Source organism: Primulina eburnea, chromosome 17, assembly GCF_022965805.1.
Source record: "Primulina eburnea isolate SZY01 chromosome 17, ASM2296580v1, whole genome shotgun sequence".
In the NCBI taxonomy this organism is placed as follows: Eukaryota; Viridiplantae; Streptophyta; class Magnoliopsida; order Lamiales; family Gesneriaceae; genus Primulina; species Primulina eburnea.
The window spans coordinates 5,652,262-5,680,019 of NC_133117.1; the positions used below are offsets into that span (position 1 = coordinate 5,652,262).

The 27,758-nt window shown below is 34.5% G+C and overlaps 1 long non-coding RNA gene across 3 annotated transcripts; it reads right to left on the bottom strand.

Annotated features, from left to right (window-relative positions):
* Positions 1-5,652: 5,652 nt before the first annotated feature.
* Positions 5,653-18,061, bottom strand: LOC140818634 (uncharacterized). Of its 3 annotated transcripts, XR_012115021.1 has the most exons (4): positions 17,941-18,061; positions 17,246-17,375; positions 6,229-7,122; positions 5,653-5,881 (listed from the first exon to the last, which is right to left on the bottom strand). It is a non-coding gene; the product is annotated as an uncharacterized lncRNA (long non-coding RNA). The 3 variants fall into 3 exon arrangements; XR_012115020.1 differs by lacking the exons at positions 17,246-17,375; positions 17,941-18,061 and adding an exon at positions 16,662-16,780; XR_012115022.1 differs by lacking the exons at positions 17,246-17,375; positions 17,941-18,061 and adding an exon at positions 7,607-7,709.
* Positions 18,062-27,758: the final 9,697 nt, after the last annotated feature.

Here is a 27,758-nt window from a genome sequence, read left to right on the forward strand (position 1 = left end):
GAAATTTTTATTAAGACTCCTAGGTAAAAACACAATTAAGATAAACACAAATAAATGGGAAAACTGGGGAAATATATATTATTAAAGACCTTAAGGTAAAAATACAATTGAAATTTTTATTCATACTTTTATATAATATTATTAATATATATATAATTAGAATAATTTATCTGTAATTAGAATAATTTATCTGAACTAGGAGATTTACTTGATAATTGTTGTAAGAATTTACTTTATCATTGATAAAAAAAATTTAGCCACCGATCACTTTCATCTTAGCCATTCTACAAAAATGACCCAGACCTGACCCGCCTTCGCCGCTTACGTCTTCAACCGCCGCCTCCCATCTCCTCCACCTACCGATCGACTCTGATCTTCTTCTGTTTTTCACGCTCCTTCGTGATCCCATTCACAGGTTTTGTTAGCAGCCATTCTGACGTTATAGCTACTGGGTTTTATTTAATTGTTGCCTATGTACAGATTGTGGTGAATGTGTTATTTTTTTGGGCAAAACTTGTGTGAGACTGATTATTTTATTTGGGTCATCATGAAAAAGTACTACTTTTATGCTAAAAGTATACTTTTTATTGTGAATATGGGTAATGATGACCCGTGTCATAGATTATTGATCCGTGAGACGGTCTCACATGAGACTCCACTCTTTTTTTGTTGTTATCCTCGTATTTGGCATGCCATAGTTTTTCTCCACGTTTTCTTTTGATCCCTTTCCTTTGTTGGGTCTTATTTTTCTCATTTCGTTTGGTGTTGGAGCTTGATTTCCTAATTTTAAAAGTTAGGTAAATAGTTCCGAGCCGATCTGGGGGCCTAATTTTTCAAATTTCTAACTTCAGTCGAGTTAGGAATTGAAAATTGCAAAGTGCTAGTTCCGAATATTGAACTTCAATTCTCATGTAAATGATATTTTTATATTTGTTGCTGTTACTATATGTAATTCTTCCTTTTGTAAATCGTTGGGTGATTAGCAAAGAAAATGTTTGTTGTGAAAAACTTTATAATTAATGATTATTTTTTAAATTTCACAAGGTAATTAAGAATTTGATTGGATTACTAAAAAAATCTTTGATCTTTAAATAAGTTGTGGATATAGAAATTTATTTAGACTAGAAAAAAAAAATATTTTCAGAAAATGGCACACGACAACTGTGTAAGGTTGGTCTCACCATTTTATATTCATGTGCCATATCAATTTAATTCATTTTTATAATGAAAATAATATTTTGAAATAAAAAAATATTTTCCATGAATCAGATCTAGTTGAATATTCGTCTTACAAAATTAACAGATTAGATTATCTCATATGGATGTTCTTATATGAAATTTTATTATTGTGAATAAACTCTTTCCGATCTACGTGGAATCTGAAACTTTTGTCACCATTCGGAGTTATTTTTGATTATATATTGATTTAAAAAAATTTATTTCTAGGTGATTTTCACTATATGCTTATTGTTTTTACAATACTGAAATAAATTGTTAAATTTTGGTTCAATTAAGATTTTGGTGTTAAAACAAATCTGAAGGCAAAACTGAATTATTCTAAAATGAATCAACCAACTTAACTGAAATAACCAATTATTCAAGCTAAATTGAATTAACTAGGCTAGACTAAGTCAAGACTAAACTGACGCAAACCGAAATTTATCAAGTTTACCAAGTCTATCAGTTGAGAAAATTAATGTACATTCTTAATGACATCAGTTTACGTCTAGAAACGTTAAACTGATTATTGGATAAGTTTTTTCATACAAAACTGACTGCATTAAGTGTACGATTGCCAGAGAATGTTGACGTTTGACGAAAGACAAGCCAACCGACACTTTTTTATAACGGATTTTTAAAGCATCTGTAGGTGGATTTTTAAGTCCGACGTCAAATCCCAGGGCTCAACCCTGGACTAAACTTGAAACATCTGGATTTAGAGTCTATAAATAGAGAAGGAGTTCAGTTTAGTAAAGTTCTACGACCTCTACATAGATTCAAGCATTAAAGTATTTGAGCTAAACTCAAGCATTCGAGTACGCTTTGAAAAGAATTGTACCTGATCATTGAAAATATTTATGTGCTAGGATATTTCAGCGTTATAATTTATTATATTTGACAGCAATTTGTATACTGTTATTCATTCAGTTGAGGTGTAATAGTAGTTTCAGTTTTGGCAGTGTTTAAGTCAAAATTGAATAGGATTTTTGCGAATTGCTTGTAAGAATCAAAGTCTTCTAGTGTTTGTCTTCTCAAAAGGAAGAAGGGATGATGTAGAAGCTTGAGTTCTCCGAATATCCAGAAACAAACTTGTGTTTATTTATCATTGAGTTTACATGGTCAATCTATTTTTTAAAAATTGTTCTAATATGTAAGTTTGGTATCTTTTCACACACATATTTGTTAGCTTACAGACATCGATACTCAAGAATACATTATACAGTTGCTAACCCGACTGAATTAAAGTCAAACTAAATGAATTTGTTTCAAGTGTTCATTCGACCCCCCTTCTGAATACTCAACCGATCATATCAAGTGATATCAAAGCAAAGCTTATTCTCGACTCTGAACACTTCTTTTCAAATGGTTTCACTAAGCAAAATCTCGATGTTCTCCAAAGAAGGTTTTATGACTGGAAGATAAAAATACATGCTAATTTAGCTGCTCGAGATGATGATATGTAGTTTTTTTTTTTTATCACAGATTAACCAATGAAGATTTTTAAAGCCAATACAACAATAATCATCACTGAAGGTGCTCCTTAAATGTTATAAAAATCAAGGAGTGAATGGAAGAATGATGTCAAGAAAAAATCCAATCTTGATAATGTGACTAAGTACATTATGTACAAAACTCTTGACAAAAACACACTCAGCAAAATCAAAATGTATAAGTCATCGAAATAAATTTGGGAAAAATTGATTCAGTTGTGTGAAAGTAATTAATAAAGCAAAGAAAACAAATTCTACGTGGTCATACAAAAATTTGACAACATCAAGATGAAACTTGAAGAATCAATGTCTGATTTTGATGAGAGAGTAAGGGGAATAGTGATTGAATTCAGTGCACTTGGCATAGTGTACAACAACCGAGAAGTAATCTTGAATGTGATTAGAGGACTCCCTAAAGAATGAGATTTCAAGACTATAGCAATGCGTGAATCCAAATATTTGAACGGAATGGAACTTCATGACTTGTTTGCGAACTAATCCAGTCTGGACCCAACTAGGAAAAAGGAACAAAAGTTATTTTTAAATTAGTAAGTGCAAGTCGCTTGAAATGAACTAATAAAAAACTCAGTTTGGTACTTGGGAAGTGGATGTTCAAGGCACATGAATGGAGAAGCCTAACTGATATCCCAAATGATCCAATGTTCTCGACCCAAGATCACATTTGAAGATGCTACACAAGGTAAAACGTGGGTAAGGGGTAAGCTTATCTATGGTAACTTTATCATTGAAGATATACCTATTTATTGAAAATCCCAAATATAATTTGAGTAGCATAAGTCAGTTGTATGATCATGGCTATTCAGTTGGGTTTAGTAACCATATCTGTATTGTCAAAGATACTTCCGGATGCATTATAATGACTGGTGACATGTGTGGCAACACATACAAAGTCAGTTGGACTAATCAACCGAGTGAACCAGTGTGCTTCATTGCTTCAAATTTACCAAAGAACTGATTGAGACACAAGAGATTAAATCATTTAAATTTCAAATTCATTGTCAATATGAGCAAGCATGACTTGGTCACTGCTTTGCCCAAAACTGAATTTTCCAAAGACTAAGTTTGTTCAGCTTGTCAGTTTGAGAAGCAAGTTATGTCATCTTTTAAGAATAAATAGTGTAACTCATCAACAAAGCTTAGAACTGCTGCACATGAACTTTTTAGTTCTATCTCAGTCATGAGCTTAAGGGGAATGAAACATACTCTAGTTATTGTTGATCATTTTTCAAAGTTTAATTGGATAAATTTTTTAAAATCAAAAGACCAAACTGCTGCCCAACTGATTAAGATTTTCAAAAGACTTTTAAATAAAAAATCAATAAGAGATTGATTCAACCAAACTTTGTACACTTTTTAGAAAATTATGGAATCGAGCATAAACTCTCAGCAACTAAAATATCTCAGCAAAATGGAGTTGATGAGAGAAGGAATAGGACCCTTAAGAGACTGCTAAAACAATGCTTGCCGAATCTGGAATTTATCAGAGATTTTGAGCTGAGTCAGTGAACAATGCATGTTATACTCAAAACAGATCAATTTTTAACAAGAAACATGACAAGAGATCATATGAGATCTGGCATGGCAAGCAACCTTTGGTATCTTACTTCAAAATTTATTGTAACAAATATTTTATCAACAACAATGATAAAAATCATCTCACTGTATTTGATGCAAAGTTAGATGATAGTATAATTCTTGGATATTTTTCAGTTAGCAAAGCGTATCGAGTATTTAAGAAAAGAACTCTAAATATTGAAGAATATGTGCATATTGTGTTTGATGTAACAATATCGATTGATCAATCTATTGATCTAGCTGGAACTGAACAATCAATTTGAAGAAATCAGTCTAGAGGATGAAAGTGAAGATGAAGTTCATACCAACAAAAGAAATTAATCAATATTATACCGATATATGATTAAAGATTTATCGATATTTTCTGAATAATATTGATAAAAAATTCAAAATCTAAGAGTTGGTATTTTTAAAGAATATTAATGTAAGATATGTATTTTTTAATATTTAATTAAAAATATTGATGTAAACATTTTTCTATATTAATCTTGAATATTATTGATATAAGATTGGATAATATTCTTGAATAATATTAATTTGAGGTCAATCAAGACCATATAATTTTGTTTTTTCGTACATATACATATTTTATCTATTCAAATTTCTTGTCAATTTTTTTTTTAAAAAATATGATTTTATATCCCCATGGATTATATTATTGACAAAGTATTGTCAAGCTTAGCCATCACGTGACTATGGTGTAAATCTTCTTTTTTGGGCAAAAGTAGCAGTAGTAATTTTTATTGTCCTATACATTATGCACTAAAATTTCAAGCATGACCTCTGAAGATTTATTTTTGACTCTTGTGATTTACCCGTCGCAACATTCATTAAACTGAGACTTTGAATATGAAAGAAAAAATGGAAAGTAAATATTTTAGTCAGAATTCCCAATGATCGGTTAACGATATTCTACAGTAGTGGTCTTGCCTTCACTAAATCAAAGTGGTCATCATTTGTCTAAATATGTGAGGTTTGTGATTGACCTCATATAATTACTTTTTTTTTTATGAAATTGTGGTCATTAAATTTATCGTGACCGTAATGCCGTCAGGTTAAGTTGAACCCATAGTTAATAGACAGGCCCATAGAAGGGGGTAGCTACGTGCTATAAATGGAGTAACTATTACTTTTAGCTGCTCCTTCCCAACAGTGACTGCTCAAATTAATTAAAGGAAACCAAATCAATCTAAATCTCGCAAAATAGCCTTTAGACCTTTGGGTTGCAAACGTATTTTATTTAAGAAAATTTTATAATTTGACATAATTATATTCAGCTATGTATGCTAGATTACTAATACGAGGTAAGGAGAAAATGTCCGATTCAATCTGTATCCAACCAATAACGACAAATATGGGTTTTGTAGTCGAGACCCAAGAAACTTGCAAATAAAAAATAACACAATATAACTCCAATCAAATTCAAATAATACAAAACATGATAAAACCAAACTTAAAAGATACACACTACAAGATATTACAATCACCAAAACTGAAACATGACCATCTTTAAGGAACTATGGTCTCTCATCCTCAAATCTTGACAATCAAAGCAGACGAAAACATAACATAGCCTGCCAACAGTAAACGATCGTCAATCTTTCTTTCTATTTTTGTTCACAAGTCATACCACTTCAAATATTAAACTAATACACAAAACAAACTTTCACACTTTGGAGGAATATTCAAGCTTGGTGTACAATCTTCCAATCATAGTAAAAATACATGACAAAAATATATCATTGATCATTCTCATTAACGTAATTCATTAATGAATTATCCACCGGTGTTGTTGAGGAAGACTAATCCAACCTAAGTTTTGCTATCTCTTAAAAAGAAATTATGACATACAAGTAAAATAAATTAAAAGCTTATAGCAATAAAGCAAATCTAACTATAACATTTTTATAAGAAAACTTACGATCTTCTAGGTCTTCCATATCCTCCAAAGTCTCTTCAACATTGATTGGAATTGGGCATGAACGAAGCCAATCTTGTGTGCAAATAAGACTTTCCACTATCTTAGGAGTCAATGAACTCCAAAAACAATCAAGTACTGGACCATCTGTACTAAAAGCATATTCTGTTGTTGATACTTGAATAGCCAACACATCGCGATCAACTTCAGAAAGTATGGGAAATCTATGACAATTTTGCTTCCACCATTCCAAAATATAAAAATATTCAGAATACTCCTCAACCATCTCATTTAGATATTTGTCCAATTCTAAAATATTACCATCACCAAAACTCGGTGCCTTTTGTTTTTTGTACTTCACAAGAATCGATTATCTTTTTAAATCCGTTCGACTTGCACTATTTTGTTCAGCGTCTATTACTTGTTGAACATATAACACTTTTGATTTGCAACTTTGAGGATCATCTTCTCTTTGTAATTTTTATACAAAGAAAAAAAAGTTTCTTTTACTGCCTTTCCTATTCTTACACCCATTTAATCTCAATTTCTATCAACATTAATCAACAAAATCCAATTTATGTCTTGGATCAAGCACCACCGCAACATAGAGCAAATTATTCATTTTCTCGGGATCTCCCCTGTACTTGTCAAATTTTCTTGCCACTCCTTCGATATTGTGTGAATGAAACTAATCTCATGTGCAAAAGTATTGGATGTAACATAAAAGGAACCTGAAACTTTCAAAGTTAGTTCATAAAATATTTGCAATAAAGCAGCAAAAGTCCTAACATTTTCCCAATCGGCAATAGTCGGCCTCCCATCGAAAGTTCTCATTTCTTTATTAGGTTTATCATTTGCATCGAATACCACTTTTCCATCATCATTCACAACACCAACCTGTAAGAAAATTGTGCCCCGTAAAATAAACGTGTTGAAAATGACGACGGCCATTGCCAACAATTGTTGAAATTTTTTACACGGCAGCCTCAAATTTTGAACATTGAGATGCATATACAAATTTGGTTTGAATCTCGAGCTCCCAAAAACATTCGGTGATGGTATGAGTGTGCCTATAAATACCGAAGGCATTGAGGTCCCTAAACACACGATCTCATACAGAAAATACACCATCTAAAGGAGTGTTGAAGTGTTTAGAAGGCTTCAATCGAAAAGAAATCAGAAAGCTTCAACAAATTTTCAATTGGCTGGAGGTAATTCTCGATCAAAGCTTCTGCATATTTTTTATCATGTTGAAATATATACAAAACATGATTTTGGAGAAAATATCTAACATTTGGTATCAGATCCAGTGATATCTCTGCCTTAAATTTTTTTTAAGAAGCTTGAAGTTTGGATATGAATTTTAAAAAAGTTTACATACCTGAAAATTTCTTCGGAAAATTTTTTCACGTTGCACTTTGAAGTTGTCGGAAGGAAAAGCTTCTTAAAATTGTGAAATGAATTTCGGAATTGCATGCGTGAAGATAGATGGAAGAAGGATTGTGATAATTTATGAATGAGTTGATCAATCATACTGGAATATATTAAATGCGAAAGATCCATCAATTAAATTTGATATTGCAGGCTGTCGGATAGGACTAAATTTATTTATTATTTTATTTATTTATTATTTAAAATAAAATAATAAATAATAAATAAAATTAATGGGGACCACGGTAATAATTTATTTTTTTATTAGTATTATTGTTTTTAAAATAAAAATAATAATAATATTAAATAAATAAATAATGATTAATGTGTTATTAAGTTATATCTATAATTCGGTATATACATATAACATTTGGTTAAATAATTGAACACATTAAAATAATTTCAATTTTGACGTAATTTCTAATACATGTTTAGAAATTATTTTTGCATATTAGATAAAGTGTCAAATATTATGAATAAGTGTTTGATGTGTACATGCAAATTTAATATTATACTTGCATTTATTTTTGAAGTTTTTTAAATGCAAATTGTTTTGAAAAATATTTTGGAAAAACAATATTCACATTGTGTTCATATTAAATTATATTAATTTGTTTATAATTTGAAATGAACATATCAAGTAAGATGTGAATATAATAAAATATTTCAGATATTCACAAATGAACAAATAATCCTCACTTTATCACTACTCTGATAAAAGAGAAAAACTGATGAGGAGCCCACATTTTTATGTGATCCTCACTTTATCACTACTCTGATTGAAGAGAAAAACTAATGGGGAATGTAATTGTTCATATTAAGTAAAAATGTGAATATAAATTTATTTAATATGAAAAATTTTGGCTTATAAAGATTCACATAAATGTGGATAATTAAGTTGAATAATATTATAAAGTCACGTAAGAAAACATGATCTGAGGGAGTTCTTCATAGACCGGTTTAAACTGCTCTGACTAGCCACTGGTCTCCCTGATGAACATTGCTATGTCTAGGAGTTGGGTATTTAAAGGGTCTTAGCACTACCTATCTTTCATGGGAGCACTCTTAGAAAGTGTTGATTGCGAAATAATTATTATATAAAGCATTAAGTAAAGCCAAAATTTTGTCCGGTGAACCGTATAATTATAAATAATTAAGGAATAACCACATCATCCTTAATTATGAAATATTATGCATTAAGTGGGTTTTGATCACATAATGGACATCAATTGTAATTAATTATATAAACATAATAAAATTTACCCCACATAGATTTTTATTATATTTATATAACTAATTAGGTTAAAATATCAAATTATATTTTCTTAATTTACCCACATGAGTTAAGGAAAATACATTTTGATAGTTTTATCATAAAGTTATAGAAAAAATCTTATTGAATTAAAATTTTAGCCCACAGTCAAATTTTATGTCACTAGATTTTTAAAACATGAATTACATTGGTAAACATGATATTGTCTCAAAATTTTAAGCATATGATATTTTGTGTAGTTATGCAACCTGCGAGTTTTTCTGATATGAAATGTGACATTCTCGATCTAAAGGACGATAATTATAAAATTTGGAAAGAAAGAATTCTTCTTCAATTGAGGTGGATGGATATTGATTATGCTATACGGAAAGACGAACCATCTGCTATTACTGAAAACAGCATTCCGGATGATGTTGATCTTTATGAAAAATGGGAGCGATCTAATCGACTCTGTGTAATGTTCATAAAGACCAAAATCTCTGCTGGTATGCGTGGTTCTGTCAATCAGCATAATAATGTCAGAGAATTACTGAAGGCTATTGATAAACAATTTCAGTCTTCAGATAAGTCACTTGCCAGCACCTTAATTATGGAATTCTCTTCATTAAGGCTCACCAGTGTGAGAGGTGTGCGAGAGCACATAATGAAAATGCGGGATATAGCGGCTCGATTAAAGACACTTGAAGTGGAAATATATGAAACTTTTCTTGTGCACTACATTTTATGCACTCTTCACAACAATATGGACCTTCAAAATTTCCTACAATACACATAAGGATAAATGGTCAATTAATGAATTAATGACCATGTGTGTTCAAGAGGAAGGAAGGCTGTTGATGGAAACAAGTGATAATGTCTTTTTGACTACACAAGAAAAATTTAAGAAACAAGCCAAAGTCCAGGGAAAAGAGAAAGGAATAATTCCACCCAACCTGACATCAAGAAAGAATCCAAGTGTTTCTTCAGTAAAAAGACGAGACACATTAAGAAGGATTGCAATAAATTTAAGACTGACTTGAAAAGAAAGGTATTCCTACTTCATTTGTCTGTCATGAATCTAATATGATTGATATGATTTATAACACATAGTGGATTGATTCTGGTTCTACAATCCATGTTACAAATACCTTGCAGGGTATGCAAAACTTAAGGAAGCCAATAGAAAATGAGCGAATCATCTATTCAGGAAACAAGATGTCTTCGCATGTGGAGGCTCTTGGGACTTGCTGTCTAGTGTTAAATAGTGGTTATATTTTAAAATTGGAAAAGACCTTTTATGTTCATAGTTTTTCTAGGAATTTAATTTCAGTATCAAAACTTGTACTTTTTGGTTATTCCTTTCAGTTTTTGGATAAATCAATAAATTTGTTTTATAAATCAAATCTTATTGGAAATAGTACAATGATTGATGGTCTTTTCTCTATTTCTTTACAAAATAATAACACCACTATGCATGTTCAAGGAGGTATTAAAAGATGTGTTATAAATGAAGATTCCTCTATATTATGGCACAGGAGATTGGGACACATCTCCATAGAGAGAATTAAAAGATTAGTAAATGATGGAGTACTCAGTACTTTAGATTTTACTGATTTTGAGACATGTGTGGACTGCATAAAGGGAAAGCAGACCAATAAGTCTAAAAAGGGTGCCAAGAGGAGTACAGAAATATTAGAAATCATAGATTCAGATATTTATTGTTCAGATATGGACATTTAAAGTCCGAAATACTTCATCTTTTTCATTGATGATTATTCACGATACATGTATATCTACATGCTTCATAATAAAAACGAAGCACTAGAAGCTTTTAAGGTTTTTAAGGCTGAACGGGAGAAGCAATGTGGAAAACATATTAAGATCGTGAGAACTGATAGAGGTGGAGAATACTATGGTAGATGCACTGAGAATGGACAAGCACCTGGTCTGTAACGTCCCGAAAATATGAAGGTCCACGTGAACCACATGCATGCTAGTTATTAAATTGTTTAGTATTTTATTAAATTGTTTTAAAGCATTTAAATGCATGTGTATTCCATGAATTTGTTTTTAATTCATGATTTATTTAAAGTTCATGCAATCTAGGGTTTTATTCTAAATTATGTGTTTAATTATTTTGTGCATTTTATGCAGAATTCATGCATGATAGGATTTAATTCATGAAATTTTAAAGGTTCATACATTAGGATTTCTAGATGCATTTCGCGCTCGAACGAGGAACGGAGATCGGAGAAATTTCAGGAAAATTATTTTAATTACATGATTAATTTTTATAAATTAATATATGGTGTTTTAAGTGGATTTTTCAAATAATGGGATTTTTCTGGGTATTTTTATCCGCATGATTTTATTTTTTAACGTTAACACAAATTTTATCGAATCGGGAGATTTTTTAATGGTTTGGCTATTATTTTCAAAATCGTTTCAACACAAAATATTTTTCAGGAGTGGGTTTGGGCTTAATGGGCCTGCTTTTGAGTTTATAGGTCTTAATTATCTTTTAATCTTTAATTAAACCATTTAGGCCCATTAACTAATATTTTATCTATATAATTAACTCTTAAACACCATTTACCCTAAACCTAAACTTTTACCAGCCGACACCCCATTCAGAGCACCATATCCCTCTCGTTTTCATCAATTATAGCTAGAGGCCCCATCGGTTTTCCACTTGTTCTTGCAAAGAATTTCCTCCAGCCTTCATCTTGTGTCCTTCGCGTGTGTGCATCATTTAAGGCATGCTTTGTATCCCTTTGCTGCATCATTCACGTATATATATACCTGATATGTGAAACTATTTGATCGGTCCTTGAGTAGGAAGAATTCTCTTCAGTTTTTTCATCTTTGCCATGCATTTCTCTTAATTGCTTCTCAAGATTTCTGATATGTGGTGCAAGGGGCTGTTGTAAGAGGCTGTCAAGATTCTGTACAGAGCGGGAGTGTGAGGCGTAGGCGCTGGAATGGGAAGTGATCGGTTAGAAGCGTGAAGGACTGTGCAGATCGGGAGGTTAGAGCAGGGGTTCGATCCTTCTTTCTACCACGCCAGCTGAGCGAGGGCCTTCTCCAGCCCATGGACCAGACCCTGGTGGGTCTGATTCAGGGTCTGGAATGGCTCGAGCCACGCTGGAAAGGAGGGAACGAACAACCGAGCAAGGGTGAGATGGGTTAGCCGCGGTAGGAGATCCTTTGTGATTCACGGTTCTTAGAGGTTAGAGGCTTGCATGGGGCCTGGGGCGTGGGTTTGGTAGGTCCATTGGGGTCTTGTCTTGGTCCCTAGTAGGTTGGGTTGTGGCTGGTGCGAGCTGGTGCGAGCAGGGAAGCGCTAAGATGCGATGGGGTCATTTCGGGTTTGGAGTAGGGAAGTTGCGATTTTCCAGCAAATTTCCAGCAACTGTTAGAGGTTTGTCTCGTGAGTTTAGGGGCTGGAATTGCTGGGGTTTAGGACTCTTAAGTGTCTAGTAGGTGTGGTAAAAAGTTAAGAAAGTTTTGGTTTAATTTCAAGTCGATTCGGGTTAAAACCGGGACCCCGGTCCAAGTTTTAAAACGCATAGGTTAAGTTCTGATTTTGGCTCGGGTATTACGTCTAGGAATATTTTTAAAACATTTTGGGACATGTTAAGGAGTTTGGTAAGGTTCAGGTCAATTTTAGAGGTCCAGGATTAAAACGAGAATTTTTGGGTTACTAGTTTGCACCCAGGTGAGATTTTGGTCCTGACAGTGCCCTGAGCACAAAATTATGATATTTTAAATGTTTATGCATCATGTTTACGATATTTACGCAATTATGATAAATACGATGCATGCTTGGTTTAAAGAAAAAAATTATGTATATGCATGCTTTTATTAAGTGATGAATATGATGACACGTTTTGAAGGAAGTGATTTAGTTGTGACTGACACGACGATACGATGATATGATTGGAGATATCGCGAGGGAAAAGGCCCCAGAGGGAGCCCGTTTACGGGAAAAGGCCCCAGAGGGAGCCCGACGATCGTATTTCCATTGACATGATATGATGACATGATAGGCTAGGGCTCAGTTGACGGGTGAGAGTGTCGCTGATGTCCCCTGCCGTCGGGTACCGCGGTTACACGTAGATGGATCCATCGACTGACATGATGATACGAAAGTCACAGCTAATGAACATAATTCAAATTAAGATTTTAACACGTATATGCTGATACGATGATACATGCTATTACCATGTTTTGACATGTCACAGTTATGCATACGATATGATAACATGATGAGACATGTTTTGACACGTTACGATTTTACACGACATGCTTATGTTCATGTTTTAATCTCATGAAATATATGTTGATTATGCTATTTTTCACTGCTGTGTGCTACGTATATGTACTTGTTATTACTGGTACAGGTGTGTTGAGTCTTTAGACTCACTAGGCGTGTGTGATGCAGGTGAGCTTAATAATGAGGAGACTGGAGGTGCCGAACTCTGAGTAGGCAGACCTGGCGCGGTGACACAACCCGAGGACCACATGTTTTTCCGCATTATGATTTACGAGTTTTGAGAGGAGTTAAACATTTTTATATGTTAATGATATTATGATTTTTATACGTTTACGTTGATTTTGGAGGAGTTTGGAAATTTTAAAACTGCACTATTTTTATTGTCAAATATTTAAGATCATTTTTAAATGTTATTTCGAAATTGCGAAGCTGTTATTTTTTAAAAATAATATTTCCAGTAGAATTTTAAAAATGAGTAGACGTTTCATGGTCCGTTTGCGAATTTTCTTCAAGAACATGGGATTGTTGCCCAATACACTATGCCTGGTTCTCCTGACCAAAATGGCGTAGCTTGAGAGGAGAAACCGAACATTATTGGACATGGTGAGGAGCATGTTAAGTAGCTCCAAACTTTCTAAATCTTTGTGGACTGAAGCTCTTAAGACAGCTGTGTATATATTAGATCGAGTTCCAACTAAGGCTGTACCAAAGACGCCATTTGAGTTACTAAAAGGTTGGAAACCGAGTTTGCAACATATACGCGTTTGCGGTTGTCTTTCAGAAATAATAGTTTATAACCCACATGAAAAGAAACTGGACCCAAGAACTATAAGTGGATATTTCATTGGTTATGCCGAAAAATCCAAAGTGTACAGATTCTATTGTCCATCTCACAACACTAGAATTGTAGAATCAAGAAATGCAAAATTTCTTGAAAATGACTTGATTAGTGGGAGTGATCATGACATAGTCTTTGAGAATGATCACATCAATGCACAACCCTCTTATTCAAATGACAGATTGGTCGTTATTCACACCCCTCAAGACCTAATGGGTGTTAGGCAACCGATTACTGATGTTCCACAAATCGCTGATAAAAATCCAGTAGATCAAGTTGTTAATGAAGAACAACAAGAAATTGTTGATCAATCAAACAACCTAAGGAGATCTACTAGAATAAGAAGATCAGCTATTTCTAGTGATTATGTTGTGTATTTACAAGAATCAGACTTTAACATCGGAGCCGAAAATGATCCTGAAACGTTTTCACAAGCCATGAGTTGTAATGAGTCAAAACTATGGTTTAATGCTATGAAAGAAAAGATGAATTCTATGGCAGTTAATGGAGTCTGGGATCTTGTTCAGTTGCCTGATGGTGTAAAAGCCATTGGATGTAAATGGGTCTTCAAAACAAAGAAAGATTCATTAAGCAACATTGAAAGGTATAAAGCAAGACTCGTTGCTAAAGGATTCACTCAGCAGAAGGAATCGATTATAAAGAGACTTTTTCTTCTGTATCTAAGAAAGATTCTCTCCGTATCATTCTAGTATTATTTGCACATTTTGACTTAGATTTGCAACAAATAGATGTGAAAACAGCTTTTCTCAATGGAGAACTAGAGAAGAGGTTTATATGAAACAACCTGAAGGATTCTTCTCTAGTAATGGTGAGCAATTGGTATGTAATCTTAAGAAATCTATATATGGATTGAAACAAGCTTCCCATCAATGGTATTTAAAGTTTCATGATGTTATCTCTTCATTTGGATTCGTTGAGAACCCCATGGATCAATGTATATACCAGAAGGTCAATGGGAGTAAGATTTGTTTCCTTATTCTATATGTGGATGATATATTACTTACAACCAATGATAAAGGTTTGTTATATGAGATGAAACAATTCCTCTCTAAGAACTTTGATATGAAGGATATGGGTGATGCATCTTATGTCATTGACATTAAGATACATAGAGACAGAATTCGAGGTATTCTAGGTCTGTCTCAAGAAACCTACATAAACAAAGTGTTAGAGAGATATCGGATGAAAGATTGTTCACCAAGTATAGCTCCTGTTGTGAAAGGTGATAAATTCAATTTGAGTCAATGCCCAAAGAATGATCTAGAGCGGGAACAAATGAAAAACATTCCTTATGCTTTGGTTGTCGGAAGCTTAATGTATGCTCAGGTTTGCACTAGACCTGACATTGTATTTATTGTTGGGATGTTGGGAAGATATCAGAGTAATCCAAGGTATAGATCACTGGAAAGCTGCAAAGAAAGTCATGAGGTACCTTCAAGGGACCAAAGATTATATGCTTATGTTCAGACGAACTGAAAATTTGGAAGTAATTGGCTACTCTGATTCAGACTATGCTGGCTGCATTGATTCAATAAAATCCACTTCAAGATATATTTTTATGCTAACTGGTGGAGCTGTATCTTGGAGAAGTGCAAAGCAGACATTGACTGCTACTTCCACTATGGAAGCTGAGTTCGTATCTTGTTTTGAGGCAACCTCACATGGTGTATGGTTGAAGAGTTTCATTTCAGGGCTTAGAATTATGGATTATATATCTAAGTCATTAAGAATATATTGTGACAATTCAGCTGCTGTTTTTATGGCTAAAAATAGCAAGTGGTAGTCGAAGCAAGCACATCGACACATTAAGTATTTAGCCATACGAGAACGTGTTAAAGATAAAACCATGGTTAGCACATTAGCACTGAATTGATCATTGCAGATCTTTGACTAAAGGCATGCCACCATTGAAATTCAAGGATCATACCAAAAGAATGGGACTCGGTTCTTTTATGTAATTTTGTTGTAAAAGCAAAATTAATGAAACTCATTAAGTTATGATATTTTTCATATTCAGTTATGTACATATTCAGTTATCATGAAAAATATCAATAAAGTTGGACCTCGAATAAACATAGGGTTTATTCATTAAGTTATTTGAGAGATATAATACATTGTAATACATGTAAGATAATAATCGTTTTTAGATGACCTATCGCCATGATTCATGTATTTTAATTTTTCCTTTGATAAATGAGATATACGGGTCAAGTGGGAGAATGTAAGAAAGTTGTGACCCGTAAAATAAACGTGTTGAAAATGACGACAGCCATTGCCAACAATTGTTGAAAAATTTGTACACGACAGCCTCAAATTTTGAACATTGAGATGCGTATACAAATTTGGTTTGAATCTCGAGCTCCCAAAAACACTTGGTGATGGTATGAGTGTGCCTATAAATACCGAAGACATTGAAGTCCCTAAACACACAATCTCATATAGAAAATACACCATCCAAAGGAGTGTTGAAGTGTTTAGAAGGCTTCAATCGAAAAAAAATCAGAAAGCTTCAAAAAATTTCAATGGCTGGAGGTAATTCTCGATTAAAGCTTCTGCATATTGTTTATCATGTTGAAATATATACAAAACATGATTTTGGAGAAAATATCTAACACAACCCATTTTGTGAGTTGAAGATCCAATTTAAAACATAGATCTTGTTCATCAAATCTTTTGAAAGCCCTTTCAAATTGATAATCTTTTTTCGTAAAGTCCAATTTTAACAATAAAGTGAGCTAGCTGTCAGACACATATAATTGATCTTTTGAATCGATGTCCATGTATATGTGGTCAAACAAATCCTTTTTGATGAATTTTTCAAGAAGCTTTTTGAACTCTCTCTCAACTTCATATAAATAAACAATATCACGTGCAACTGTCCATCTTGAAGGGATTCGAAACTTTGGACATGTTATATAGCCATAAATAGTTTAAATCCACCCCCTTCTACAAATCGGAAAGGGAGTTCATCAACCACGCTCATTTAGCCAAAAATTTCCTAAATACTTCTTGATCAAATTTCCAAGTAGTTAAAAATGCCTCACTGTCTTATGCTTTTTCTACATGAATTCATATGAGCCCTCAAACTCGCAGTTCCATTTTTACATGGATCACAATAAAAATCCTTCTCTCAATACTTGCATTTAGCTTTAGTTTCATTTTCAGAATCAGAATTGGAAAATTTTGTGAAAGGCTTCCGTACCTCACTACTTGGTTTCATTGATTTTCGTTGGGTTGCCTTCACTTTAGAATTTGCACATGTTTCTGTTCCATTTGAAGGTTGTGGAATGGAACAACTATCATCAATATCTATAATGGATATGTCTTCTTTCCTTAACATATAGAAGTAAATCATAAAATTTTCATAAAAATGCATATGAAAAATATTTCTTGTGAATAATTAAAATTTTAAAATAAAGCAGATATAGGAAAACTATATATATCATTTATCAAATTTCAAATAAATTATCAAAAACAGAAATTGAATCATTGTACTATAACTTAGTTGCTAACATCAGCTTATAAATACACAATTTCCAACTAATCTCCCTTAGCATTTTTCCCATGTCTCTCGTGAAATTGGCAACATCTAGGTAATTGAAAATAGCTCTTTTACCAACTTCAGAAAATAAATAACGCTCCATTCAGATCTTCACTGATTATACATAAGCCCACAACTACTAATATAAAATGAAAAAAATCACATATCTTCACCTTTATTTAGAACCTTTTGTAAAATATAATAAAAATATTCATCCATAGTCACAATTAAATAACTTTTACATAATAATACATAAATTTTTATGAATATCAGAAAATAATAAATATTTTCTAAATAGTCCAAAAGCTATTGAAATGAAAATTGGTTAGTATATCATTCATGCGCAAGATTTTCACCTGGCGGTCGTCTGCTCCGAAAACAATCAGATGGTGGTTGTCTGCTCTGGAAAGAATCAGAGGGAGAGTATGGAAGGAAGCCCAAATCCCCCCTCTATCATGGCCTTCCAAGTTGAAAATTGCAGACAATCTCGTGGAAACGGCAGAAATAAAATAGTGTCAGGACTTAGGTCAAATGTTAGGCTAGAAAAATTATATTGGGTTGAAAAGTTTGGTTCATGTATAAAAAAAAGTAAAATTCTTTATAATGTATTTTTAATGTCTATATACAATTTAAATTAATATATTTATTAAATCGATTAATTTAGTTTAATCGAATTTTTCAAATTAAAACTAAAACCGAACCTAGTTAATCGAATTAACCAATTGTTTAAAATTTCAAAATCGAACTTCAGAATTATCTGAATCGAATTTTCGAATTAATTTGGTTCGGTCGGTTAATTAAGTTTAATCGAAATTTTTCACACCCATACTTAACAATATTATTTATATATTTCCCTCCATTTAAAAGGAGTGAAAAAATAAAATAAAATTAGGAAAAATAAATTAATAAAAATGTAAAAATATTTAATAATAGACAGTACTAATTATGATTTTTTCTAACATTATTATTTATTTTTTATTATCAATTTACTTTTAAAAAATATTTTTATGTATTAAATAGTTTTACTTTATTATTATCATCATTAATTTTTTTTATTATTCTTAATTATGTTTTTATACTAATTATATTATTAATTAATAATGTTTTCATTTGTTTATTTCAAAAGCAAAAAATATCTACAAAATGATAAATTATAAAGTGGAGGAAGTCAATGTTTAAAATAATGGTCTTTTGATGGTAATCCATCCATTTTTTTCCTATTTTGTTTTTATTTTTACAGTATTTTAAATTTCAAAATATGTTCTCGCATAAAACCCGATATTAAATTTAGGAAAAAAAATAAACTCATCAAAAAATATTTTATTAATTAGCTTGAGTATTTTTGTCAATTTATGTCAAATATGTCCATAAAAAAAACATAATAATTTGCAATACGTGTGGTACTTGGCTTTTAAAAAAACTTGAGGGTTTAACAATATATTAATATTTCATTGGAGGTTTTATGCTGGCTAAAAGTTTCACAGGTTATTATCTCAAATAGTATTTGATAATACATCTATTAAGAAACTTTTGGTTTTGTTTTATCATAATATACTAATATTAACTTTTTTTTTTCAACTTTCATTGTTATTTCATTCAATTTCTGTTATTTTGATGCAGATTTTTTTAAAATATTAAAACTAACGATTGATTTTGGAATTCACGTCAGTTTGAATAGTTAGAAATTATATTTTTATTATTTTTCACACAAGTTAGTACTTGTAAACACCTGACACGTCAACTACTCAAAATATTGCTCAAAATATTATGTTTTATCGTTCTGCAGATTTCTTTAATGGGAAGAAACGACTGTGCAATAAATGTTGTGAAGGATTATGTGATAGAAGATTTGTAATCAAATTCGAAACATTACATTATTTATAATCTAGAGGTGACAGAGGGATTGATAATGATGAATATCAAAATGACGGCATCACACTTATCCGAGCACTGAAAATTGAGTGAGTTATGGCGTTTTTCGTGGGACTGCTAAACTGCGACTTTTACGAAAATTATGTTCTTGAAGTTTCTATGTTGCAGGCTTCGTTGGGGATCGACGGGTGATCGTTGCTGCGTCTAGGTATTATTAGTATGATGTTGGGATGTTAATTGATACGTCGTTTAGTGTCGATAGGCACTCGAATGCATTGGAAGTCGTAGGGAACGAATTGGTGTCAATTGCTACGTTTTGAATTGGAGGTGTCGTAGGGTGAACATCGTTGCTTTGGGTGGTTGTACGATTTTGGTTTGATGTTATGGCATGCTAGGATGGGTCTCGCGGTGTCGATTCATGGTACGTGCAATCGAGTCTAGGATGATAAGCATTGCGTGTTCAGAATTTTTGTGAATTTCAGATTTGCGCGGGTGCACGAACCCTTACCCGGACCTCTACACGGGGTCCGTGCCTTTGTTCTTCCGGAGTGCCTTTTTCCAGAGTCTACACGGACCCTACACAGACCTAAGCACGGGGTCCGTGTCTCCCTTTTTCTGCACACACATTTTACAGTACCTACACGGACCCGGAGCCGGACCTAGGCACGGGGTTCGTGTCTTGCATATTTTGGGAAAAATATTTCAGCATGCTTTGAGGCTCGATGTCATGGTTTAGTGCAAGTGTTATCAAGGTCGTGTCATGGGAAATTTTGGAATGTCCTAAGAAATGATTGAGCTTGAGAGTAAGCATGATATTTACGTCTAAGCTTTTCAAGTTAAGCCTTTGAATCCATGTTAGTATGTTTCAGCAATGACCCGATCGACGTCCAACAAATCCCTCAACGCCAAGTAAGTATGTTTGACGTGCAAGAAAATATTTTAAGTTTTGAGGTATGCTAAATGTCTTGTGACTAAATTGAATGGGTTTGGAAGTCGGTGAACGTGGCCGAGGACCTCTCCACCCCGTTAAATTATGAACGGGTTAGATCGTGGTGGGGAAGCGTTAAATTATGAACGGGGACCAACCAGACCGTTAAATTATGAACGGGGATCTCATGTATGTGGCAGTGGATACGTCCCTGTCAGCCCAGTACTGCGGTTTGTCTGATCAGGCGTTTATTATGTATGGGTCACTTGCTTTGAAACATCCTCTACGCAAACGATTATGAAGTTATGTATGTTCAAGTATGCAAGCACGTTTAAGAAAAGTTATGTTATGGCACGTCTATGTATGTACGTATGTTCAAGTTACGTTATGCAAGTTCAAGTTTTAGTATGTATGTTCTATTTTAAAGTTGCATGCGATTTTATTATGTATTACTTGCTATTCTCAGTTTATACGTGTTGAGTCTTTAGACTCACTAGACTTGATCGATGCAGGTGAGTATGTTGGTGAGGAAACAGGAGGTGGCGACCAAGGGGCAGGTTTGGACTGTGCGGGAGGTTAACCCGAGGACCGCAATGTTTATGTTTTTGTGCAAATGTTAATTTACTCTGATTTCATGTTTTGAGGGAAGCACTTTGAGCAAATCTTTTGTGAGCAAATTTTATTGTAGTTATTTTGAATAACCATGTCTTATGGGGGACTTGGTTGAGATATTTTATGGCAAACTTTGAATGTTATTTTATGTTTAAGAAAATTTTTAATTTTTCCGCAAATTTTGAGTATGAAAAGTACGGTACGTGACAATAAAACTATCATGATTTCGAAAATATATCGACTCTTATAATTTCAAGAACAAATAAACTAATAATGCAAAGATTCATCACATTATCTGATCTATTTAATCCCATCAAAATAATTTGGATGAATCAGAATTCGGGTCAGAAAATCAAATATCAATGTGCCAGAAGAGATAACGAGGATTTTGGAAACGCTGAACAAAGCGCAGTCACGGAAATGGAGGTGGCGCTGGGACTGAAGCATCTCTTCCACCTTGCTTGCTGCAAACCTGCCAACAGAAATCACTTACTCAGTTCAAAGTTACGCCCTTTCTTCGTCCTCCGTTGCTACTCATCTGAGTCTTCTCCGCCGCCATTCCTGGTGGTCGCAGCCGTAGGCAGTCCTGTTCAGCTTCTCTCACTTCCACCTCTGACAGAGATGACATTCATATCAAAAAGGCTTTTTTTTAAAAAAAAAATTACATTTTACGTCCCAAGTCGTAGCAATTTTGGGTTTGAGTATTTATGTGTGGCTTTAGCATTGTTTGCCGCTGCTTGAAACTTTAAGAAATGCAGAAAATTTGTAAAAGAGGATCAGCCTTCAGCCTGTGGCTTGCAAAATTATAGGTTCTTTGCGGGCTACAAAGTGATTACAAAAACGATAACGGTTGGAGGGGATGTGGGAATGAGAGGTGATAGAGATTGATAATGATGAATATCAAAATGACAGCATCACACTTATCCGAGCACTGACAACACATTCATTACAACTCGTGGAGGAAAAAAGCTACCAAAATTAATGAATGGTCTAATTGAATAGCAAGAATCAAATAGCATTCATGCATGGTGCCTATAAGAAAATCAATTTCTCATTCTCCACATATGTCATCACCATGCTTCAAGTCCATAGGAATCTACCAATCTCCAACAGCTAAAATCATCGTAGTTTAAAAACTTCATACTGAATTAATTTCGCAATCTAATATAGTAACTATTCCATCAGATAGGAATAAATAAATAAATAAATAATTAGTCCCCTACATATCAATTTTGTTCCTAGAACTGAAATAAAGCAAACTCATTCTCGATGCCATTAGAACACGGTATCCCTTTTAAACAAGCTAAATCAACAATCAGTTGAACGTTATCACACACAACAGCAACTGAGTTTCAGCGATATCCAAGTTCCGGTTAATTTCCAGCCAAGGAAGCTGTGTATAATTTGAAAGCTATTTTGGTGGAGGGGAGAGAGATAGGAGCTCAAAATTCTTTCAACTTTTAATATATATTCCACTTAATTGCTCGTCTTCAAACGAAATTAACAAGACCTTTATATAGATACTACTCTGCCTAAAAATAACCAAGAACCAATAAATCCTATTAAAAGACCACTATCTCATGTATCACCCCTTGGCCTTTCAACTACAAAAACTCTTGACCTTTTATTTTCCAACTAACTTCTAAATTTAAAACCCACCAAAAATAACATTTAATGTTTATTCAACAAAACCCCCACCTAAACTTAAATGCTTCTGCCATCCGTCATGCCAATCATCTTCTTGCATTTGTCGAGAAGTATTTTTTATAGCGGTTTTCTGAAGATATCCGCAGCTTGATCCTGACTTGCCACATGCACCAATTTCACACTTCCTTCCTTTACACGATCTCGGATAAAATGAAAACGAACGTCGATGTGTTTGCTTCTTTCATGGTTTACTGGGTTCTTTGCCAACTCAATTGCTGACTTGTTGTCAACTTGAATCACGGTTGCACCTAGTTGCTTTAGCTCCATCTCGCTCAACAACTTTCTAAGCCATATCGCATGACATACACACCAAGATGCTGGTACATATTCAGCTTCACACGTCGAGAGCGTCACGATCGGTTGTTTCTTTGAAAGCCAAGTGAATGCAGTATCTCCCATAAAGAATACATATCCCGAGGTACTTTTCCGATCGTCTATATCTCCGCACCAATCACTGTCAGAGTAGCCAACTAACTTGTATTCTTCTACTTTTGAGTAGAACAACCCCAATGAAACCGTACCTTGGATGTACCGTAGGATTCGCTTCAACGCCTTCCAATGTGAATAAACTGGCTCCTCCATGAACCGACTTACAATGCCGATACTTAAAGAAAGATCCGGCCTTGTGCATGTGAGATAGCGAAGGCTTCCTATTAAACTCTGGTATCTACTTGCATCAACACGTTCTCCTCCATCGAACTTCGAGCGTTTTGCACCTGATTCCATTGGTGTTGATACCGGGTTGCAGTCTGCCATCTTGTACTTCTTCAAAATCTCTTTTGCATATGTCTCCTGTGATATAAAAATACCCGTCTCTACTTGTCTAGCCTCCAAACCAAGAAAAAACTTCATCAAGCCCAAATCTGTCATCTCAAATTCCCGTGTCATTGTGCCCTTAAACTCTTCTATCATCTCATCATTGTTACCCATAAAAATGAGATCATCGACATAAAGAGCAACAAATAACATGTTGCCTCCATTCTTCTTTGCGTAAAGGGCATGCTCGTAGGGACATTGCTTGAACCGTTCTCCTTGAAATATGAATCGATACGTGTATTCCATGCTCGCGGTGCTTGCTTTAACCCGTAAAGAGCCTTCTTCAATTTTAGCACCTTCTTTTCTTCTCCAACTTTCACGTACCCGGGTGGTTGTTTGATGTAAATATCTTCTTCGAGCACACCATTCAAGAATGCCGATTTGACATCCATTTGAAATATCGGCCATTTGAATTGAACAGCTTGTGAAATGAGTAATCGGATTGTCTCCATTCTTGCAACAGGAGCAAATATCTCGTCATAGTCAATTCCTGCCTTTTGCTTGTATCCCTTCACAACAAGTCGCGCCTTGTACCGTTCTATCTCGCCATGAGCATTCATCTTTTTCTTGAACACCCACTTCACACCAATAGGCTGACTTCCTTTCGGCAATTCTGCTAACTCCCATGTGTTGTTGTGGTCAATCGCCTTAATCTCTTCGTTCATGGCAGTTTGCCACTTCTTGTCTCGTACCGCCTCTTCAAAGCTGATATTTTCAGCATCTGCCAAAAGACACACAAGGTGCACCTCATTTGTCGAATCATACAAATCTTGCAAACTTCGCATTTTGGGTTGTCTTGATTCATCTTCATTATCGGAAGTTTCAGAGTTTGTTGGTGTGCTTGTTTGTACAATGACTGATGATTCTCCAACTTTGATGATACCCTCTATCAAATTGTTCCAGTCCCACTCGCTTGCTTCGTTTACTCGCACATCACGACTCACCATCACCTTTTTGCTTATCGGGTCGAGTAGCTTGTACCCTTTTGTCTTCTCATCATACCCAATAAAAATATACCTTTTGTTTTTGTCTTCGAGCTTCGTTTTTTGTTGATCCGGTACATGTGCATAAGCCACACTACCAAACACTTTGAGATGAGAAACTGTCGGCTTTTGTCCGCTCCATGCCTCTTGTGGTGTTTGATCATCTAACTTCACATGTGGACATCGATTTTGTACATAGATAGCACATTGCACGGCTTCTGCCCAGAATTCCTTCGGCATTTTCATGCTCTTGAGCATTGATCGAACCATGTCGAGAATAGTCCGGTTCTTCCTCTCGGCCACACCATTTTGTTGAGGAGTGTATGGTGCAGTCAAGAATCTCCTTATGCCTTGCTCTTCGCAATACTTCATAAAAGCCGTCGAAGTATACTCTCCACCTCTATCGGATCGTATGGCTTTGATGTGTCTACCAGTTGCCTTCTCCACCATTACTTTGAACTTTTTGAACACCTCGAATGCCTCGGATTTTTCTTTCAAAAAATAAACCCAAGTTTTTCGTGAGAAATCATCGATAAAGGAAATGAAGTATCTTTTACCACTAAAATATTCGGGGATGATTGGTCCACATATGTCGGCATGAATCAACTCGAGAGTATGTTTAGCTCGATATCCTGCCTTCTTTTGAAACGAGGTCCTCGCTTGCTTGCCAAGCACGCATTCTTCACAAAATTTGCCCTCATAGTCCAAGCCCGGCAGCCCGTGCACCATGTTCTTCTTTACTAACTTTTTTAGACCATCATGATGTAGGTGACCAAAGCGGAAATGCCACAACGACGCCTTGTCTTCTATGTTGACTCGCAAACATTTTTCTCGCACGCTTCTCAAATTCAATTTGTACATCCGATTTTTTGCCATTTCGACTCGTGCTACCAAGCGCCCTCGATTGTCTTTTAATTGGAGTACTTGGTTTTTCATGAATACCGAGTATCCCTTCTCCATGAGTTGGCCCATACTCAAAATATTGCTCTTAAGATCAGGTACATAATAAACATCCTCGATTGATCCTTCCGTACCATCTTTTTGTAAATAGTGAACAGTACCTTGGCCTTTTACTTGTATCTTTGATGCGTCTCCGAATGACACGTGTCCATCCTCAACCTTTCGCATCTCCTTAAATAGGTGCTTGTGCCCGCACATGTGGTTGCTAGCGCCAGTATCGAGATACCACGCCGTATCGCTATCGAGAATGGTATTTTTGTAGGCCATCAAGAGTACACCATCTTCTCTTGTCTCCTCTTCCGCTACTAGATTTGCATTTTCTTCTACCTTTTTCTCGGAATAGCACTCCTTTGAATAGTGCCCATACTTATCGCAATTTGACATTTGATTTGCACTCTTTTGCGTAGTGGCCAAGCTTGCCACACTTGAAGCACTCAATATTCGAATGATTTGATCGTCCGCCTCTCCCACGACCTCGTCCTTTACCTCGCCAATTTTGTTGGCTTGACTGCCCCTTTTCCTCATAGTATCCACCTCGACCGTGGCCTCTACCACCACGACTATTGCTGTAACCTCCACGGTCACGTCCTCTACCACGAATATTTTGAGTATATAAGACCTTTTCGTCTTTGATAGATACCTTGGCTTGCATCGCTTCTTCAAGCGACTCGTTCTTCTTGCGTTGTTCATGCGCCTCAAGAGAACTAGAAAGCTCTTCAATGGTCATCTCTCCCAAATTTTTTGACTCCTCAATTGCACAAACGACATTCTCAAAATTTTCGGTCAGTGACCGCAAAATTTTCTCCACCACCCTTGCATCAGTTAGAATTTCTCCATTTCGTTTAAGTTGATTTACCACTGTTTGCACACGCGAGATGTAGTCGGATACCCCTTCTGACATCTTCATCTTCATACTTTCCAACTCGCCGCGTAGAGTTTGGAGTCTTACTTGCTTTACTCGGTCGGCGCCCTTGAACACCTTTTCTAAAGTGTCCCATGCTTCCTTCGAAGTTTCTGCACAGTCAATCTTCTCGAAACCCGATTCATCCACATCTTGGAACAAGAAATAGAGAGCGGTCTTGTCTTTCATATGCGTTTCTTTCAACGGATTCGCGGTTTGATTGCCTGTTGCATCCGGCTCGTCATATCCCTTTTCGACTACTTCCCATGCATCCTGCGCACCGAGCAATGCACGCATCTGAATACTCCAATTGTCGTAGTTTGATTTTGTGAGTCATGGCAGTGGCATACCCCCTATTGATATTCTCCCGGAATTTTCCATCGGCTCTGATACCAATTTGTATAATTTGAAAGCTATTTTGGTGGATGGGAGAGAGATAGGAGCTCAAAATTCTTTCAACTTTTAATATATATTCCACTTAATTGCTCGTCTTCAAACGAAATTAACAAGACCTTTATATAGATACTACTCTGCCTAAAAATAACCAAGAACCAATAAATCCTATTAAAAGACCACTATCTCATGTATCACCCCTTGGCCTTTCAACTACAAAAACTCTTGACTTATTATTTTCCAACTAACTTCTAAATTTAAAACCCACCAAAAAATAACATTTAATGTTTATTCAACAGAGAGCGGAGGCGCGTGGGACAACCAAGGTTTCTAGCACACCAGCCATGGAGAGAATAAGGTTCTCACGCAGTAAGTGTGCTAATGCGTGGATTTGTGGATGAATGGGAAGCGAGTGACGAGTGAGCGATTGTGGTGGTGGAGTGAAGCTATTAATGGATGAGGATTTGTTTCGGTTCGTCCTCAAATGTTATAATTTTTAAGATAATTATCGATTGGACAGAAGATCACTATGTAATATTGATATATCCTAAATTTTACATAATTATTCTTCGGATAAATCTTTGACTTTGGATTCTTATTTTTCAGAATCATCAACAGATGTTATATCTTAAATTAATATTATTCAAGATTAATGTAGAAATATGTTACAATATTCTTTGAAATATTAAAAGATCTGATAATAAAATAAATTCAACTTGTATTACTTCAAAAGAATCAATATAAAACTAAAAGTCGGTCGGTTTTTTCCCTACTTTCACCTTCATATTCAAAGTCTCAGTTTAATTAAAGAATGTTGTTATGGCAAAAACGCAAGAATTCATGAAAATAACCATTTCCCATATATAATTGTTTGTGAAATTAAATATAATTTCATCGAAAATAAAAAACACAATAAGTAGTGATTATTCTTGCTGCCCACACTCTTCTTCATGTACGTTATGGGTAATGGCAACCTCCATAAGCTGCAAAACATCAACATAA